Source organism: Spermophilus citellus (genome assembly GCF_964194105.1).
Source record: "Spermophilus citellus genome assembly, chromosome: 5".
Taxonomy (NCBI): Eukaryota; Metazoa; Chordata; class Mammalia; order Rodentia; family Sciuridae; genus Spermophilus; species Spermophilus citellus.
In genome coordinates this window covers 164,517,567-164,539,786 of record NC_138186.1, presented here as the reverse complement: position 1 = coordinate 164,539,786, position 22,220 = coordinate 164,517,567, and positions in this window count along the sequence as shown.

Below are 22,220 nucleotides of genomic sequence, written 5' to 3'. Positions count from 1 at the left end.
CCCGGTGGGCCAGCGGGCGCAGCCACCTGGCCGCACCAGTCCCAGGCGCCTGCGCGCTCACGCCCTCTAGGCTTTGCCGCGGGGTCCAAGCCCTGGCTGCAGCGAGAGACTAAGCTAGGGTGAGCACGGTCAAGGGGCCACTATGGAGAGCAAAAGCAGCAGGCGGGAACGCTCGATTTTCCGAGCCCCACTTTCCTTTCACAGCCCACTGGGATGTGTAGTTCCTCCTCTCGCTGTCCGGCTCCGAGAGGAAACAATGACTTTGGGACCAAAAAACTACAAGTCCCTGCATCCCCCGCGAGGAGGGCGGGAGAGGCGCGGTGCTGGGCGTTCTGGCGCTCGGTGGTTGGAGATGGGAACCAACAAAGGGGAGGGTGGGGTCGATGCCTTCTCTGTGCTGACCACCTTGTGCATTACACGTGTTCTTTGTCTGATCTTCACCACAACCCTGCTAGACACTATTGAACTTGCCCAACATCACAAAGCTCCCCGGTGGTAGAGATGGCATTGAACCCAGAGCTCTATTTTCCTTACAAAGCAAGCCTTTCGGAGCAGTGTCACAAGGAGAAGAGGTTAACTGTCCAAAAGAGAAAAAGAAATATAGCCAGTTTCGAAAAGCTTCCTGTGGTCTGGAAAAAGGGGTGGGAATGGCAATTAGAATATGACGCGAAATAACAGAGAGAGTTACCAATCAAAATGGAATTTACAGGGGTCCATTCCAAAGCAGATTAGAGTCCTGGGGGAATGGATAGGCCCTTAAATACACTATCAGAATTAGTTTTCAATATTCTTTAACAGACAAACATATTACAGGGACAACTCTGTGGCTGCATTGTTCTTGAAAATCCAACTGGCAAGTCTCTGACATTTCAAATGGAAGCTTTCATGTCCTTTAGCTGTGGGGATCAAGGAGGTGTCATTCTATTTGTTGCAAGCATGTTTTCTCTGGGTGTCCAATTAATATGCTAAATCCATTGTCTCCATGACTTTTAAAAGACTCCCACTCTGGGGTTGGGGATACAACTCAGTGGACTGGGGGCTTGCCTAGTGCCTAAGGCCTTGGGTTTGATTCCCAGCAACACCCCCCCACCAAGACTCCCACTGTTCTCAATTAAACCCAATTTTTCTGGCACCATGGCTATGCTCTATTAGAGATACCAAATACTAAAATATTTACAAGTGAAATGATACAAAGTCTAAGATGTGCTTTAAAACACTCCACCCATCCACTATGAAGGACAAGGAAGTATAGAAGAAACAACATTGGAAACTGTTGAAAATTGTTGGTGTTAGGTAATGCACTTAATTATCTATTGCTGAGAATTACCCAAACTTAGTGGCTTTAAAACAACACGGATTTACCTCCCAGTTCCTGTGGGTCAGGTGCTCAGCACATTGAGTCCTCTGAGGAGGGTCTCACACCCGCTGCCAAGGTGTCAGCCAGGCTGTGTTCTCATTACCTGGAGAATTGGCTTCATGCTGTTTGGGGGACACTGGTAGGAGTCATTGCTTTGCAACTGTAGGACTGAGCACCTGGCTTCTTCTTGGTTGTCCACTAGAGACTGTTCACAGCTCTAAGAGGTCACCTGCAGTTCCTAGTTAAATACCTGTAGCTCATTATCTCCTGGCCTTCCCACCAGGGCCGCTGACTTCATCATGCCAGCAAGGAAAGTCTGCTAGCAAAACAGACTCTGATACATCACAATCACACAGAGGCCCCATCTAGTGTGCACTTTTGTTGGCCAGAAAACAAGTGATTGGTTTCACATACATACACTCATACAGGGTAACAGACACAGGATGAGTGTGTCCACCCAGTGCATAAGAGGGTTCATTATGACATTCTTATCTGTTACATCCACTTGTGTTTATGTTTGGAATTTTTCATAATTAAAAAAGTGAATCATTCATTTTTAAATATTATCTGCATTATCCACAACAAATGCTGATTTCTAGGCACACTGTGCTGTGATTTCTTTTTTTATTTTATTTATTTATTTTTATGTGGTCCTGAGATTAAACCCAGTGCGAGGTGAGCACTCTACCACTGAGCCACAACCCCAGCCCTACTGTGCTGTGATTTCTTACAGATATCTTTCTAGGGCTTGTGTTTCTTACCTCTCCCATGTATATCAAGGCCTTATGTATTAATTAATAGCTAATAATCACCATACTAAGCCCTATGGCAATTACTTCATTTGTGTGGGTGACTCAGATTTGAATAAGTTCACTCAAACCTGGACTGGCAGCCATGGATTTTAGCTCACCAAGTAATACCTTATCTTTAAGGTATGGTGGAATTCATTCACTCATTCATTCAATCATTTCACCATTATTTATTTCAGAACCTGATCTGTGCTAAGTATTTTTAGCAGCAAGGACATAAAAGGAACCAAGAAGAATGATTCTATTTAGGGAATGAAGGAAGAGAATCGAAGGAAGCAAACAGCTAATAAATAAATGACTCAATAATAAGACAATTTCAAAGGACAATTACAAAAATGAAGCACAAAGCAAGATTGTGGGATAGACTGGAGCTGGTGAGGAACCTCTGCAGAAGAGACACTGGGGCAGAGATGGGAGCCATGAGAGACAGGAAGTCCAGAGGCCTCACAGCAGAAGAAGCCTGGAAACTTCCAGGAGTGCAAATAAACAAGTCTGCTGGAGTAGAGCAAGGAACAGAGACAGGGGTTAGAAAGAGGGCTGGGAGGAGACACTGAGGCACTGGAGTTGATTCTGCCTGGGCTGGAAGTTCATTTACTCTACATCTATCCATCACTGGTTCAAGTGTGAAGGCATCAGACAGAAGAGTAACATACCAAATTCCCTTCAGGAATATATAGATTCCAAACCTCAATGTTAGAAGATCCTCAGTGCATCTAGAATTATAGAACAAAGAATTTATTTTGCATAAGAGGAAAATGAGACCCAGAAAATTCCTTCAGAATGCCTCACATATAACAAATAATCCAAGAATGAGCCTTCATTTGAAAGGGTGCATTCTCTGATTTAAAACTTTAGGAAACTGATACTGAACAATGACTTCATGCCTGTCTTGTTCAAAGCAGTGTGATATAGAAATTGAATATGATCGAAGAAGGTATAATCTAGTTTGGAAATCAAGATGGACACATGAGAAATTATATAAGAAAATTGTAAAAATAACTATCTTTTCTCGGGTATCTTCCTGTATTAGGTGATAGCATGTTTCTTTATACATTCATCTTATTAAATTCAGAGGACATCCAATGAGGCAGGGGCTATAATCTTTGTTTCATAGAGGAAGAGACTGAAGATCAGAGAAATTTGGTGATTTGCCTAAAGTTTCACAGGAACTAATGGAATCAAGATGGAGGAGATCTGTGTGTCTGATGTCAGCTTTTCTCTCCGAGCCCACTGCACAATGGTAGAAATACATCACGTCTGATGAACTGCCAACTGCGTAGAATTGAGGAAAGTATCTTGTTCTCAGAGCTAAGAGAACTCTCAGGCCTGAACTACAGCAAAGTGTGTCTGTGTCTGTGTCTGTGACAATCTGGACAGGCAGAACAAAAGGGGTTAGTATCTTAGGGAAGTGGGAATGGTATAGTCAGGTGAGCAAATTGGTAGCAAAGGGCAGTCGACAAGATCCAAGAGCACTGATTCATCTGGAAGGGGATTCCAGAAGCAGCAGTAGGTATAGCGAGCTGGTATGAGGGTACCACTGGCACCTAGAGCAACCAGCTGCCCTCCCTGGATTGCTGGTGACATCTTTGATTCCAGTGGTTGTTCTCTTCTCAGCTGCAAGGACCCACTGACAACAGGGGTTATGTTATCAACAAAATTGCGATTTTTTTCCTTTCTCAGAATACCCACCAGCAGCCAAGAGGGAGGGAGGATGGTCCTGTCCACTGTGGAAGGAACGTGTTCAGACCCTAGCACATTGCATGGCCTGTACACTTTTCAGGGCAGGATGGGTGTACACCCAATATGGTCTGAGGGACACTGTCCTGGGAAAACTGTGAAACTGTCATAAGGAATTTTACCTGAGTTCTAGGATACCAGGAAGCAACTCTGGAAACCACATTCATTTATTCAGAAAATCAAACACCCTGATTCCTTCCAACCCAGTTTTCCTACATTTATTTGTACATGTGCTCAGCACATTTGGAAAGAGCTTGTGTCAAAATGCAAGATGTTTAAGCTTGTTGCTGGGGTGCGTGCCTGTAACCCCAGTGATTTAGGAGGCAGAGGCAGGAAGATCCCAAGTTTGAGGCCAGCCCAGGCAACTTGGTGAGACCTTGCCCCAAAATAAATAATATAAAGGGCTGGGGGTATAGCTCAGTGGTAAGGCACACCCTGATGTTTAATAAGCTCAACACTACAAAAAAATGACATAAAGCAGGAAAAATTTAATTTTCCTCAAGAAAAGGTTTTTCTTACCTTTTAAAAATGTTATTAGTGGGGCTGGGGTTGTGGCTTAGCCGTAGAGCACTTGCCTCGCACGTGCAAGGCCCTGGGTTCAATCCTCAGCACCACATAAACATAAATAAGTAAATAAAATAAAATTATAAAAAAAGTATTAGTGAATCATACATAACAGTGGGGTTAATTTTCACATACTCATAAACATATAACATAGTTTGCTCCATTTCAATCTCAAGTACTTTCTGTACTTCTCCCCTCACCCTCTCTGGCCTTTCTTTACCCCAAAATATTACTTTTTAATATGCTTACAAAAATAATATATATACATACATATATATATATATATATATATATATATATATGACACACATAAATAGGAAGAATGTAAGATTTTCAAGTTCAAATTCCCCACACTTTCAAATAAGAGTCACTAAAATCATCCTTATATTGTTCATTGTGCACTTAAACACACACCCACACACACACATCTGTATCATTTAACAAAAATGGAATCACATCATGCATGTTAGTTTCATCTTTTGTGCTTTTTTAAATTTGTCTTTTTCCTAATTAGTGCCCCAGCCCTGTTCTTCCCTCGATCCGGTGTTAGCCACTTGGCCTGGATCCCCTCCAGGCCGACGCAGTCATGAGCACACCCACACATTCGCAGGCACACAGCCCATGGTACACTTTCACCCCTTTTGTCCTAATACAACTGATAGTCCTTGAGAGTTGTTTTTCCCAGCTCAGTCTCCAGCCCAGGGTCACCCATGGTCATTAGACCTAAGTCTCTTTTAAGGTGGAATGGTCCCACCACCTTTGAGACTCCTGATCTTGACATCCTGGAAGACTACAGGACTCCCACCAGGTTACAGCCGGGTCACACAGGCAGGGGTGGTGTCATCGGGCAAAGACACCATGTCACACAGGCAGGGGTGGTGTCAATCGGGCAAACACCTTCTCTGGGCTGCATGGCTGAACTGGGCAGTGCTGCCCAGGTGGTCCGCGGCTCCTCCTGGGCCTCCAGTTCCCCACAGCCATGGGAGCACTTGGAAGAAGCCAGGTCATGCTCTCTCCCAGCTGCGCCCCGAGCCCGAACCAAAATCGCCACTGAGAACACAGTTCCTTGAGAAGACAAAAAGCATACACTCGGTGTTCAAGAAGCAGTTATCACGAGGAGATAGGCCCCCAAACTGTTTTGTAACTGTAGTGCAAAGTGTGCAACCGAGCAGTACACGATGGCCAAAGGGGCGGCGTCCCATGAGCGTGGGGCGATTCTGCCACCGTGCAGCCAGCCAGTCCCGGAGCCTGGTGCCTATCTCTGCGCCCGCGTCCCCACACCCAGGTCTACACCGGCAGCGCCCACTCGCAACTCAGAGGACAGGAGCAAAACAAAGACCCACTTCTCCCTTCCAGAAATGGGGCTTAGTCACAATCCCCAAAGAATCCAAAGTGGATCTCAGACACTTCTGGGTCTCCTCTGTACAGATTGGATTTTGAAAAATGTCTGTTGCTGTTAGTGAACTAAAGCTCCTCCGTGGAACAACTTGTTTCATTTTATTTGCTCCGTGAATACATGGAAACGAGATCCAAGGACAAGCTCTACTTGACATTTTTGCTGGCACTTGTGGGGAATAAAACCCCACTGGAATGAATAACTGAAACTGTCTCCCTCCAAGGTTGGTTATGAGGTCAAAAAGTTATGTGAAAGTGTCTTGTAAATAGTAAATTCACAAGTGGGTGTTAATTGTGGTAGTATTAGTTCCCCTTTCCAGTTAGCAGTTCTCACTGTTTATATTGTTTTCCTTCAAAAAGAAATTAAAATCTTGATGAGAATGACTGCTTCCTCTGGAGGATTTCTTTCAGGGGGTCAGTAGTCTGATTGCTAAATTCCGTCTGGAGATGTCCTTGTCCTTGTTCTCCCACAAATATCTGACAACTACACATTAGTGACATCAGAAGCTTGTTCTTATTTGTGGTTTGTTGTTGTTGTTGTTGATTTAGGTACTGGGGATTGAACCCAGGGGCACTTTACCATGAACCACATCCCCAGCCCTCTTTCTCTTTCTTTCTTTCTTTCTTTCTTTCTTTCTTTCTTTCTTTTCTTTTCTTTTCTTTTCTTTTCTTTTCTTTTCTTTTCTTTCGACAAAGTCTTGCCACTGTGGCTGGCCTTACACTTGCAATCCTCCTGTCTCAGCCTCTAGAGTGGCTGGGATTATGTTCCAGTGTGCCCACCTGGGAGTAAAAAATATTTGTGATTACAGATGATTCCACAAGAAAGAATATAAATAGACTTTCTAAAAATGTTCATATTTATAACTTTCTATCTATCATTCCTACAGTAATTAATGTTTCACATTGAGAGACATTTTAATTTGTTCAAATATAGACTCGTTTCTGGGCTTTAAATTCTTTCAGAACAAATATAGTAACATAATTTACTTATTTATATTGTTTTTGGAACAACACTTTTTTTAATAAACCAGGACTGTTCTCTACCTTTCTATTTAGCTTTTTTAGCTACTTAGAGGGCAGAAATCAGATTATGCATCTTTGGTAGGAGTGCCAGGAAAATGAAGTTGTGTCTTTCTTGGTATCATATCAAAAGGCACATAATGTTGGCTTGTCCCAGAGTTGGTGATGGTCATTTTGTAATTGTTAGGATAAGATGACTCCACTGGGTTTTTCTAATATGAAGTTACTATTTCTCCTTTGTAATCGATAATTACAAAAACTATAATGTTATTTTTCTTCGTCAAATTTTCACCCCTTAATTTTAGTGTGCATTAGTGATTCCCTAATTCTGTCCTCCCTCCTGGCTTCCCTCTCTTCCTTCCTTCCTTCCTGCATTCCTCCTTCCTCTCTTCCTCCCTCTCTCCTCCTCTCTTTCCTTCTTGGCATTTTATGGTAAGGAAATGCTTTCCTTTCTTCCCTGTTTATTATCTACTTTCAGTACATACCAACATATTTATCCCAGCACGGCCTCATACAACTTGTGTTATTCAGTGGGTTCTACTCTATTACTGTGAATAGTTATTTTGACATTCAAATTGCTCCAAATGTAGGTGGGCTAGCCTCTTCAGCTAGCTCTGTATCTTGACATTCCCTCAGCGCTTGCTTCCCTGCTGTCTGATTCGATCGGCTGTTCCAGGATCGTGGTATTCTTTCCCTGTCTGGCCCTGCTACCTGTTATTTCTCCAAGTGTTCTAGTTCCTTTTAATGAGATGTTAGGTGCCTTGTGTATCTCTGGTTCCTTTTAGTAGGATATGCATGTGTTTGTGCTGCTCTATTTCCATCTCTATAAAGACAGTCATACATGTATTTGTATTCATTTTCTTCAATATGAAAAACCACATGTTCATGCTGACACTTGTAATTCCAATCCAAACTACAGGCCGCCTTCCCTGCTTCTCATTGTCCACATTTGTGGCTCCTTCCTCTGAATCTCAGTATATTTACTGATTTCCTCAAGCCTAGAATGCAAAATAGGTTTCAGAGTTGCTAACCTATAACACAAGCAAAAAGTTAAGGACTTATTTAAAGCCCTTCTTTCTTATTTTAAACAATTTTTTAAAAATAGTAGACATCTTCTATGGTTTCTATTGCTATGGCTTCTTTCTCATTCAGTCTCAAGGTCTCTGGAGAGTGGCCAGTCTGGGAAGACCACTTCCCAGAAGTCTGGCTGGAAGGAGGTGTGTCAGGCAGGTGAGACACAGCGAGGGACGTGGATCCCAAATGCATGAAGTGGAGGAAATTAATCACCCAGAGTTCCCAGAGTGCTGCGGGGTGAGGACAGGAGGCCCAGGGAGTGTCTGGCAGGGAGGAGGACTTCAACCAGCAGGTGCAGGAGAGAAAAAGGGAGGAGAGACTGTACGCTGTGTTCCGACTAGCCTGTGCATGTTGTCCCTTGGGCTTTCCTGCAGGGCTGTGGGTGGGCTAGTTCAACACACACACACACACACACACACACACACACACACACACACACGTGCATGCACACAAAGGGGAGAACTCGTTGACTTGGTGCTGCTGACCCGTAGGTCCTGTGGTGGTCCGAAGCTGAGGGTGAGTTGGGTTCTCCCTGTGAGATGAGGCCCAGGCAGCTGTATGGAAGCCCACCTCATGGGGAGGGGGAGTTTAACTAAGCCTGAGGGGATGGGGTACCTCGGGGTTTTCACACTTTATTCGAGGTCTAAAAATGGATGCCAGGGCAGCAAGTCCACTGAACAAAACCCACAGCACCCTGGGATTGGCAGCGGGGAGCCGGGAATGCTTCATTCTGGCTGACACTGCCCCTGGGACTCTTGCAGCTGCCATTTAGAGGCTGAAGGAGCCTCCTCTCCTGGTATCACAGCTTGGTCCTGAACTTGGTCAGAGGTGCTTTCCACGCTGGTTGACATGATCGATTTTCTCCTTCGTTCTATTAATATGGTTTATTACGTTGATTGAAATGGAATGCTAAGAAACAATTTCACATTGCTGAGGTCATCCTCACTTGCTCAAAATGGATTGCCCTTTTTCATAGATAGATCGCTGGAACTGAATTGCTGACACTCACTGAAAATAAATTTGTATCTATGTTCACGAGTTAATTGTGCGGTGATATCTTTTTTTCTCTCTTTTGGATGGCTTTGCCAAGTTTCAGGATTCTCCTGGCCTCATAAAACAGGGTGGTAATAACCTCTTATCTATTTTTAAGGGTTTTTTTTAATATAAAGATTGTTGCTATTTCTTAAATATTTGATAGGATTCACCTGTCAAATCATTTAGTCATGGAGTTCTATTTTAGACAAGGTTATGATACAAAATTCTCTTTATTTAAAAGACACAGTTATTTTCTATTTCTTCTTGGGGCTGTCTTGGTAAATTATGAATATTGGCAAATTCTCAGTCTTGTTGGGATTATTTTATTAATTTTTTTCAGACAACCAGCTTTTTGCTTTGTTAATTTAATCTGTTACTTGTTTTCTGTTCCATTTATATTTACCCTTATCTTTATAATTACCTTGCAGCCATTTGCTTTGAGTTTAATTTGCTCCAATTTTCCTACCTTCTTTTAAGCTTTTAAGTTTTGTAAGTATTTAAAACTCTAACTTTCCCTCTAAGGTCCACCTTAGATATAGCCCACACATTTTTTTAATGTTGTATCTTCATTATCAGAGTTCAAAGTGTTTTCCAATTTTCCTTGTGAATTCTTCTTTTATCCCTGGTTTATAAAAGTGGACTGTTCATTTCTAATTAAATTATTTTGTGGTCAGAGAACTTGTATGATTTCAATCCTTTTAAACTTATCAAAATGTGTTTATATTCCCTGTCTTGAAGTCTGTTTTATCTGGTATTGATTTAGCTGTTCCAGATTTCTTACATGTGTTATTTGCACAGTATAGGTTTTTCCCTTTTAGACTTTCATTTTCTCTGATACTTTATATAGGGTAACTCCAAATAGCATGGAAATAGGTCTTGCTTTTTTTTTTTAATCTGGTCTGGCCATCTGTTTTTAATGGGAACATTTGTACATTTAATGTGATTATTGAATATTGGGTTTAGATTTTTCATTTTTAAAATTTTGTTTTCTATTAGTCTGATCTGATATTTGATTCTGATATTTACTCATTTCTTGACCTCTTTTGGCTTTTATCAAAATTTTCTTCATAGTCCATTTTATTTCCTCTACTGGCTTTTGAGCTAACCCTTCTGCCTTTGGTGTGTGTGTGTGTGTGTGTTTGTGTGTGTGTGTGTGTAGTTATTCTCTGTGCTAAAATATGCACACTTATCATGGTCTTTAGAGTTTAATAGAAGTTTAAAAATCTGGAAACAGTATTGTTCTATTTACCCCTATTTCCTGCAGTTGACGTCACATAACTATGTTATAAATCACAAAAATGGTGACTAATTTTTGCTTTAAATACTCCTGGTTGACTTTCTCTCCCTCTGGAGATGGCCCACCCACATTTTCCCTTGAATGTGGAATATGTGGTCCTTGCTTTACCCCAAAACGCCTCTCTCAAAAGATGGCTGGCATTCTCCCTCGAAGCTTTCCAAATAAGTCTGTGTCTCTGAAAGAACAGCAACAAACTCATATGTCACTTAAAGACATCACAAGAAAAAACCCTTTTATATTCAGTCACATACTTATCACTCTGGTTCTCTTTATTCCTTTCCATAGCTCCACATTTCTATCCAGTACCAATTTATTTCAACCTAAAGAAATGCTAAAGAAAGGTTCCCTTTATCTGGGGCTGTCTTGGTGCCTTTACTTCCTAAGGACACTTTGACTGGATTTAGAATTCTGGGTGATGGGTGCTGTCCCCGCAGTATTACTCCAAAGGTGTTAGACCTTCTCTTCTAGTGTCCATCATTTCTGATGAGATGCCAGCTCTCACCTGTGCTGCTGTCCCCCAGTAGGCCATCCCTCAGAAAAAGGGCCTCTCAGGACTCTTCTTCAGTTTGAGGTAGGACAGAAGAGGCTGGACACCCAGGGAATTTTCAGGAAGCAGGTTTATTGGCTGCAGGGTCCAGAGGGACTATCGCCTAAAATTCTGCCGACCTCGAGTCTGGAAATTCTTGGAACTTTATACCCAAGTTGGGGAGGGGTTTGTAGGTTTACATGACAGGTGCTTTTCCATTTTTTTTTTAGACTTGTTAGAGGTTTTGTAAGTTTTTTTTTTTTCCTGCAACCCTGGCATCTGCAACAAAGAGGAAGCTACACACCACAGTACCCTCTACAGAAGTTTTTGCTGATACCCTGTGTATAAAGCTTTTTGACAAGAATTTACTTATATGTTACAAATATGGTGGCGGTTTCTGCTTAATTATAGTAAGGGCCTTCTGGGTGGGGGTCTCTGGTCTGCTTCAAGTTTGACTGTAAGGTGTCCAACTGTGGTTTCTTTTTATTTATCTTGCCTAAGCTAAGTTTCAGAACTTCCTAGGTCTGTTAGTTTGTATTCATTCTTTATTCAATATGGGAAAATATTGATCCTTGCTTGTATATGTAGTGTGTGTGTGTGTGTGTGTGTGTGTGTGTGTGTGTGTGTATGCAATACACACACATATATTTGTATATGGTCCACTCTCTCCCCTCTCATTCTGGAACTCCAATTTCACGTGTGTTAAACGGCTTGCTATTGCTTCACAGATTAATGAGGCTCCATGTATTCATTTTTTAGAGTCTTTTATCTTTCTGTTCTTCAGATCAGATAGCTACTGTTAGTCTGTCTTCAAGTTCACAGACTCTTTTGCTTTCTCCAATTTGCTATTAAACCCACCGGTTGCATTTTTATATTTTATTTTTGCAGCTACTAATTTCCATTGGGTTCTTCTCTGGGGTTTTCCTTTCTTGCTGAGCTTTGTTCATCTCTTGACTTATGATCATATTTTCTAAGTCCTTGATCGTATTTGTAAGCACTGTCTTTTAAAGCCCTCATCTGTTCACTAGAGCATCTGAGTTACCTCATGGTTGCTTCCTATACCTCGGTTTTTCTCTTGTTCCTGGGACAGGTTTTCTTGCTTCTTTCTATGTCTAAGTAATTCTCCATTGTTGCCAGACATTGGGAATGCTACACTGTTGAGAACAGGGATGTTTGTTATTGCTGTGGCTGGGGTAAGTTTCCACCAAAGGCTCACTGTTGAAGGCTTAGTCCCCAGCCTGTGGGCTACTGAGAGGTAGTGGAATTTCAAGAGGTAGGAAGAACTTAGGTTACTAAGGAGTGCTCTTGAGGGGATGGTGGGCTCCAGCCCCTTCCTCTCCCTCTTTTTCTTCCCAGTCACCATGAGGTCAGCAGCTTCTCGGCCACATACACCGTGCCATTGTGCTCTGCCTTGCCACAGGCCCCAAAGCCATCCACTAAAACCTCCAAAACTGGGAGCCAAAGTTAACCTTTCTCTTTTTTATGTTTATTATTCTGGGCATTTTGTTACAGTTACAGAAATTGGACTAGCACGTTTATTTAGTTGTTTTTGTTTCTCTGTTTGTTCCTATTGGACAGTCAACTCACTGCTGGAACAGCTTAAGCATTTCAAGGTTTGCTTATAAGGTTTGTGATTTGGGTCTAGAGTGGTCTTCACTCTAAGGCTAGAGTAACAACCTATCCCTGTAACATTGCCCTTTTGGCATGATGAATGTTCAGGGTGTGCCAGGGCTGCTTCTCCTTGCTCAAAAGTCCAGAAAATTCCCTTGGGCAAAGAGCTGAGGTGATTGTAGCACTCCCCTCATTTTCTGCCTGTTGTACAACTTCTAAAAGCTGCTGCTTCATATATTTCGGCTCATTTTCTAACCACTGTGGAGACAGGGCCTATTCAGTCTCCAATTATTCTGTGATAGCCTGCAGTGGAACTCGCATGACAAACTTTTGTCAGTGTCCTGTGGATCTCTCCTCTGTTGTGCGCTACCAGGGAAACTGCTGTATTGAGCGCTGCCTTTACTTCCATGGGTGGATGGACTTCTCAGACCACACCCACTCCCGGAGGCCCTTCCTGATGCTCATCCAGAGTTCTCCACCTCTGGTTCCCAAATTCTGCCACCCAGAAAAAGAGGGCCTCCTGCTGGGTTCTACCTGGACCTGGGAGGGTTGGAGGCTAGCCCTTATCCATGGATTTCAGCAGTGTTCTCCCTCCAGCTTGGGTGTAGAAGTTGCAATTAAAATTGGGAGAGGACAGTGTAGACTTATTCAAGTTGTCATTTTTCTACTGAAGTCAACTTAAATACAATCTCTCCAAGGGTAAATAAAAGAAGAAAGTTTATTGAACTTAATTCTTCATATTTTTTATTCAAGTTTCATTCATGTAAAACCTCTGTCCAGGAGTCCTTTTCTTATGTAAACTTAGGAGTAAATATTTGAATCTTCAAATATCTCTATTTTAAAGATGGCATTTGAGCGGTCTAGGGTTTAGATTCATGTTTTCTATTGAACATTTGAGTCCCTCTCAGAACTCATATGTCGAAACCCTGATCCCACGTTGGTATTTGGAGATGGACCCCTGGGGAAATAATTAGATCATAAGCCCCTGGGAATGGAGTCAGTACCCTCATAAGAAGAGATGTGAGAGAGCTTAGTTTTTCTCCCTCTCTCCATTTATATAGGGGGATATATATGTATCTCTCCACTGCCATGTCAGGATTCAATAGGAAAATGACCATCTGAAAATCAGATGACCACCTCCAGGAACTGAAAGGGCTGGTACTTTAATCTTGGACTTCTGGCTTCCTGAACTATGAGAAATAAATCTTTGTTTCTCAAGTCACCAAGTTTATGATATTTTGTTATAGCAAATTGAACTAACACAACTGTTGACTAAGACAGCTGTCCTCAGCCCCCTCCCCCTTGCTTAGCATAACATCTGGCCAGAAATAATGGTAATAAAAACGACAGGTGAAACAATTCCTCATGCTGGTGAGAAAGTGAAACAGTGGAACTATCACATATTACCTCCACCTAGGCCCTTAGTGCAAAGCACAGGAAGACATGTCCCAGGGAAATCCCAGAACCATTGCTTTAACAGTAAAAAATCAAACTAGAAACAACCTAATGTCCATCATGGGAGACTATTTCAAGAAACTGTAGACTATTCACACAGTGGACATTACATGAAATGAAATAATTAGTAAAATGAAATAATTAGATCTGTAAGAATAAACATGTAAATTTTATTCAATGAAAAGAGAAATTTGCTGAAGTGTGAAAATATTATGATAACTTTTGTGAATTGTAATAGCATATATTACTTATGGTTAAATACATACAAACTAAAATTTAAAAGAAAAACCCAAAGTGATGCTAAATACAAAATTGAGAATATTTGTTATCTCTGCGAGGAATGTAGTAGGGGAGATGAAAAAGAGGATACGACTTTAAATGAACACAAAATATTTTACTTCTTAAGCTATGTGATGGGCCCAGGGAGATTATCATGTTTTCATTACGCTATTTTCTATAATAACTTTTGTATTCCTCCAATATTTCTTAATATATTTTTGAAGGATGAAATTACCATATCACTTTCATACCCCAATTTGTTCAAAAATGAGTAAAAGATTTTTTTAAGCAATACATCATCTCAGATAGAAATCTATCCTCTGGAAAGCACCAAATACAAGGAAACTTCCCTTTGACATTTCCTACTCTGCCATTAGCAAGGCCTTTCCTGTGTTGGTGAGGGGGTTCTGCAAGCACACCCTGCGGTAGCCACAGTGCCTTGTGCACAGCGTGAATCTCTGAGGGTTAGACAAAATGCCGAAGCTGTCAAGCATAGGTTAGAAGGGATGCCTGGAGAGAGGGAGAGCATGCCTGGTTCACTGGACAAGTGGGAATAAGGTGGAGCACTGAGTCTCACCCACACAGTGGGCCTCCACAGCGGCCCATCTTGTCCCTGTATAAAACCATCACCGTAAGAAAAGCTCACCATCAGCACTCCTCCACTAAATATTTATGATCTTCCTGGCAAAAGGGAAAGGGGTAATAAAAATTCCATTTTCTTGGCTTTGGTGTCTTAACAATAAAACAAATGTGGCTATCTGGACTAACACAGATGTTCAGTAAGTTTGAGGCAAAACTTTGGACAAAACTCTCTTTAGACTGAAATTAAATTAAAATAAAGAGTATGGTAAGAGAGAAACCAGAAACAGAGAGAGAGAGAGAGAGAGAGAGAGAGAAAGGCACCTAAGTGACATGAGCAATGTCAGGTTAGGTACCCAATCATAGGTACCAAGGCAAATCTGGGTAATGTTGGTGACTGTTGAGAGCCACAACCAAGCCAAGATGGCGCCTGGCATTTTGCCAGAAGGAGTGGTTGAGAAGTAATGCCAGCGAGCCATTAAGATGATGATAATTAAGTTAAACTCTGTATAATTATTAAGATAATGACTGATTACTGAAATTGGATGATGCTAAATTGAAACAAGCTGTGTATTCAGTTGTGTATATAAACCTCTGCTGTCCGGCAATAAGGCGGCTCCTGCTACCTCGGGCGCCCACTACTTTTGAGTTCTCACGTAGTTCCCATTGAGTTCCTGTGGCTTACGTGAAGCTGGATGAAGAATTGCTTTTTAAAATACGAGTGTCACAGGCTGAAATGTGCCTCACAGTCAATAGTTCGCAGGTTGAAGGTCTGTTCTCGGGATGTCAGCTGCAACTGTCCTTAGAGAAAGGCCCTTTGCAGAGGGTGAGCCGTGACCTATAACCTCAGACACACACACAAGACCCCAGGAGGCTCGGGAGAAGACGGCCTCCTCCACGCCAAGGAGAGGCCTCAGGAGAAACCCACGCAGCTGACACCTTGATCTCTGACTTCCAGACACACATTTGTGAGAAAAAGAAATGTTGTTGTGTGAGCCATGGGACTCTGAGTCCATGGGACTCTGTTATAGCAGCACTAATGAATGAGCCCAATATGTCACACTGAACCTGGTGGTGATCCTGCCTGGACCTTTAATTACACTCAAACCACATTACAGAAATTTTTGAATGTATAGAATGATGCAATTTTGATAAATTTATGCAATTATTTGCATAAAGATAGAAAGGTAACTGCTGTTTATGTCCTCAATTTGGTGTGTGTGTGTGTGTGTGTGTGTGTGCGTGTGTGTTTATTTTTTAATTACACGTTCCTGCATTTGGCCCATTATTTTGACAAGTAGTGAGTGAATGGATTCAAGTGGAAATGAATATACAGAACAGGGAAGAGCACAGCTTAGGGCAGAGCCCTGGGAGTGCTGAAATTTAAGGGTTAGAAAGTAGGAGGAGCAAAGGCAAAAAGCAGAGAAAAAGCCAGAGTGTGGCTCCAAAGAAGCCAATAAAAGGCTCCGTGTTTTTGTTTTTTTAAACCAGGGATCCTTCTGTCCCCAGGGTTAACCACCGAGCCACATCCCCTACCCTTTTTATGTTTTATTTTGAGACATGTCTCGCTAAGTTGCTAAGGGCCTCTTTAAGTTGCTGAGGCTGGCCTCAAACCTGCTATCCTCCTGCCTCGGCCTCCCAAATTGCTGGAATTACAGACATGCACCACCACACCCTGCTATAGGGCCAGGTTTTAAAGAAGCTAGATCCTAAACAGTGTTAAAGTCTGCTTAGAAGAGCCGTGTGGAAGTCACAGAAGAATGTTGCTTGTGGAAGCTAGGCGGTCTTGCTGTCCTCGACTAGGGAGACCAGTCTGAAAGGGCTTGTGGGAAGAGTGGGCAATGGGGAAGGCAGGCAGAAAAGCCATAAACAGTGAAAGGAATTAGCAACCTCCAGTTACAGAAGCAGACTGGCATCTCATATTAGGAACAGCCTGAGCACAATCCTGGACCCGTTGAGTCAGCACCTACCCTAGAAACCTGGGAGGAGACCTTCACAACCAGGAGTGAGCTCTCTGGCCTGGTCTGCCGGGGGAAGATGTCCCTGGCCCACTCTGACGTAATCTGTCCATTGCCTGTAGCCTTTACTTGATGGGAAAGGTCTTTCCGTAAACCCAAGGCCTTCTCAGTGAAGTCACTTAGCAGCCCCTCGGTGACCACAAAGGCGGTGACAGAAACCTATTGGAGAGGTGCCATAATGTGACAAGAAGCAGCTCTTTCGGCTGCTGGGAACGTGCTTTCCTGTCTAACATCCCCACTCACAGCCAGCTTCTGTTAGCATGAGGACACTGTACAAACTAAGCAGAAGGGGGACATGTATTTAGAAAGAGTGCAGGTACTGATTTCTCTTCCTTCACCTTTGCCAGCTAGCCCTGGAATATGTCATAGGTAGATAGAGAGATGGATGAGATATAGATATGTGAAAATATAGATGTTCAAGTAAACATATGAGTATATATATGTACATATAGCATCTCCATCTGGATATATACACTTATCTGTGTTTATAAATGTATGTGTGTGTGTGTGTGTATTACGTGCACGCACATATGCACACACCTATTTAATCGAATATCATGATGTTCCAGCAGCATGCTACACGATTACGATTACCTTGAGTTGTTTTGTTTAATCGTTACACAATCCCAACTAGGCAGGTAGGTACTATTATTATCCTCCTTTTTACACTTGATCTTAGTGAAAAGGCTCAGAAATGATCTTTTATTTTTATAGGTAGAAACCAAGGCTTAGAAATTATATTGTTTGCTTGAGATCCCATAAACTACCTGATGTGAGGCGATGGGTATTACCGAGAGCACAGAGCGACTTTAGACATGACGTCTCCGCAGAAGCACCTGCACCCTGGAAATACAAATTGGGACCTGGGGAGACAGCCATGGACGCCGAAGGAGAGAGGCCAGGTGTTCCTTCCTGGCTGAGGTAACCAGCAGGAGGCAGCTGCAGAATTCATTTTGAAAGGTGGGAGGATTCCTTTTACCCCAAGATCAAAACCTCTATTTTTAATTCCCTTCTTTATTTGTGTTGCCTCCCCGCCCCCATCCCCCCTTCCTGCACACAGCTCTTTTCAAACTATCTCTAGAATAGCAAGGCCTCACGAACACTCCCCTCTTTTTATTCCCATGGTCTTGTCATTTATTTCTTTTGGGATGTTGCAATTCTTTAACAAAAGCAGACAGTACTGGGCATGCTCAGATGCCAAAGCAAGCCCTAATTGCTCACAGCTCTGGCAAGGATAACCTGGTTATAATGACGTCAATAGAGGACAACAGCCATTTTCCCTTAGATAGGTACGTCTGAGTGCTGTGTGCACCAGCCACTAAGCAAGCTACCCTCTAAGACTAACAGAAGTGCCACCTGGCCGCGTTTCTAAGCACATCTCTGACCCATCATGGAGATGTATTTGAAATCAAATTTCATTGCTGTCTAAAATTCTAAAACTGACTTTTTAAGATTAGAGAATAGCAATCTTGTCCCTCCCTCACCTGAGTGTTGATGGGCTAACCCACTTGACTAGGTTTTCTTCTGGCTCCCGAACACTGGTGACTGACCCCGCCTCCTACAAATCTCTCATGGGCTCAGTTGCACGACCAGATGCAAAAAGTGATTGTTAATAAATCAATTTGTAAAAAATATCAAAAGCTTGCTTTCTGTCTTTCATAACTCAATGTTATGAATGCTAACATAACATCTGTATGCTACCGTAACTGGAAAGGAAAGACATGTTTAAGAAAGTTTCTTCAAGCCGGGAGCAACTTCTGGATATCCATGGAAAACATGTCAAAGATACAGAAGAAAAATTGCAAAGAGTTCTTATCAAAGCCAAATTCTTTCTTTCTTTTTTTTTAAGAGAGAGAGAGAGAGAGAGAGAGAGAGAGAGAGAGAATTTCAATATTTATTTTTCAGTTTTCGGCGGACACAACATCCTTGTTTGTATGTGGTGCTGAGGATCGAACCCGGGCCTCACACATGCCAGGTGAGCGCGCTACCGCTTGAGCCACATCCCAAATTATTTCTTAAGAGACAAACTCATGATAGTTGATTAATTCAATCTATTAAAAGAAACCTCAAAAATTCACAGGCGAAAAAAAATGCTCTCAGTGGACAAAAATGGGAACGTCTGGATGTAGTGCCAGACTTTCACGTTTCTGAGTAGAAAAGGCTGAGGACATTCCAATAACCCCCTCAGGCGCAAGGAGGACACCCAAGGAACAAGCATTTCCGATTCAGAATAGGAGGGGCTGTAAAACTGAAATAGCTGGCTCTGAACATTTCCTCTGTTATTTTAAATTATTTTAAAATCTGGATACCTAAGTGTCATTGCTTTAAAAATAATGCAGGTTTTATTATTGTTTCCTAAGGAAACCATTCCCTTAGGTCTGGCAACAGCCTTAGCTTAAGAGGGAGTTATTGAGCTGTTTTCCTTCGAGGAGGTTTTGATGACACAAACCCATCTTTTATCCCGTGGATTCATCAAGGCTAAGTCCAGTCTTGGAAAATCAACCAATGCTGCCATAACCACACGCCCAGCTCCTCAACAGCTGAGAAATACCATTCTGTTCCCCCCAGAGATCAGTCTGATGAAGGTCAGGCCCTCAGAGAGTGATGGAAAGTTACAGAACATGTAACCCAATTGTCCAAAGTCTCCAAATCTGTTTAAAGTCAAGTGTCAAGTGGAGAACGAGGCTGAGAAGACGCAGAAGCATCACAAGAAGCCTCCCACACTGGAGTGAAGAGCAAGAATATTCCCTTCACACGAGGCAGGTTTCTGAGAGCATGTTATTCTTCTTTAAAAAGTAAGGAATTAGAAACTTCTACTTCTGCCTGTGAATGAGTAGCTTGTATCAGATTGACTCCCCCACAGACACAACCAAAAAGGCAGGATAAAACAATCCCAAGTAAAAAGCTATAAACACAACAGATAGTCAATAACCAAAGAGCCAGAACTAAATAGGGCCCAAGTCCTGGGACAAGTAAAATGTATTGGGGTGAGCCAGAGGACTCCCCTGAAAATTTGTCCCAGCGAATTTTCTGGGGCTTAGAGACGCAAATAAATAAATAAATAAGATGACCTAATGGTGCTAGAATCTCACTAGGCTAGGGAGAAGAACACTAGAGTTGGTGGCTAATCAACTGTAAGATTTTGAGAAGCCGGCTTACTCGAGAACTGATCCCCACATTCTCTGTAGGTTCCCCTCAAGGTCTTGCCCTACTTCTCAGCAAAGCATGTACAGTCTAATCGGCAAGAGGCCAAGCAACCACCCGACAAATAGCTTGCTGACCAGAGATTTAGTGGCCTTGTGGTGCTGAAAGACAAGAGTTGGAGTTCAAGACTTTAAAAAAGAGGATTCCTGGCCAGAGTGCCCAACTGTGGGCAACCCCTAAAGATCCACAGCAGAGGAACAAGGGCAGGTAAAAGAGGCGGTAGCCCTTGTAAAACCTGAAACACAACTTCAGACACCTCAGTTCCTGACCAGATCAGGGGATCTGCTGCCAAAATAAATTTGAATCCTCTCTGAGAAGGCAGTCTTGATCTACAGCCTCTATAATGTTTATAAGAAGTGTCCAGCAGTCAATCCAAAGTTATCAGCCGTGCCAGAAAACATGGAGGGTGACCAAAATTTCAAAACAACAGAAAGAGAAACACATACAATCTGGACATTGCGTTCATGATACTCCAACTTTAGGATAACTATAATCGAAATGGTCATGAAGACAAAAACCTAGAGGTTTTCACCAAGAACTGAAATCTATAAAAAAAAATTAAATGGCAATTCTATAAAAGAAAAATATAATAACTGAAGTGAGAATTCAAAATCTGTATTTAATAGTTATTAAAAGCAGAAGAATTAGCAAACTGGAAGATAGGTCAGTTCAAAAAAAAAAAAACAACAAATTGAAACACAGCGAACAAATACAAAAACAGACAACAGAGTGAAAAGATGTGTGGGACATGGTAGAAAGTTCTAATGTACATGCAGTTAAAATCCCAGAAGAGGAGAGAGAACAGGGCAGAAACTATTTCCCAAACGGACAAGAACTGACAAAATAACAACAACAACAAAATCAAGACACAGTTTTTTAAAGTTCTATAAACTCTGAGCAAGATAAATATGAAAGAAAACCACATGTAGGCAAAGTCACAGTAAGATTGCTGAAAACCATAGTTAGAAAATTTAGTATTAGAGAAAAATTATTACCCTCAAAGGGCAACAATAAGATAACTCCGAGGCCGGCACTGTGTTTCTATATATTAGAGAAAAATATTAGAAAACAAGACTTAGAAGATGGGGATAGGAAGGGCAGCAGAATACAACAGATGACTAGTATGGCAGAATGTTTAAATGTGGCTGCATAACCAATGTGAACCTGCAATCTATACAAGTGGGAAAAATAAGAATTCATACCCCATTTGAATCAAATGTATGATATATGATATGTCAAGATCAATGTAATGTTTTGAGCAACTAATAAATTTCTGATGTTTTCACAAAAAAAAGAAGACAACATTGTATACAATAAAGGAAAAAATCATCAAATTGACGGGAATAAATGGAATGGAAGATGGGCAAAGTCTCTGCATTGAACACTATGAAACTTCCTGAATGTTGGAAAGGCTTAACTGAAAGTATGTATGATGCTCATATTCAATGATACAAACATCATTCAAATCAACTGACTATTCAATATTGAACCATGATAAATATTTTAAGGGTTAATTTTATTCAAATCAATTAACATATACTATATAATTTGTAGGTCATTGACAAATTGATTCAAAAGTTATCTGGAAGTGCAGAGAGCTGAGAAGAATAAAAACAATCTTGATGAAGAAAAAAAACTGGAAGACATATTGCCAAATATCCAGATTTTTTATAACATCAAATTAAATAACGATGATATATGGGAACTAGGTAACTATGGTAATTATGGATGGAACATCATTGACCAGTGAGACATTAGCAAATGTGACACAAGAGGCTTGAAAAGAGTTGGTATGTTGGAGTTTCTCTATTATCAGGGGAGATCAGAGATCAGGGGGAAAAAAAGTGGTCTCTTCAACAAGAGATGAGGTTTCTAATGGGAAAAAATGAACCTTGATCTCTTATTTCTTACCCCCAAATCAATCCTAGATAGATCAAAGACCTAATTGGGAAAGGAAAACTCATACGGCTTCTAGAAGATAACACAGGACAAGCTCTTGATTGCCTTGATGCACACCAAGAGCTCTCAAACAGGACATTGAAAGCGTCACATATAAGAAGATAGTAAGAAATTGGACGTTATTAAAAGTTAAGAATTTCTATTTATTAAAAGGCACCATTGATACCTGTAATTCCAGTGACTCTGGAGGCAGAAGGATCACAGTTTGAGGTCAGCCTCTGCAACTTTAGAGAGACCTTGTCTCAAAAATAAATAAATAAATAAATAAAAAGTGCTGGGATGTAACTCATTAATAAAACCC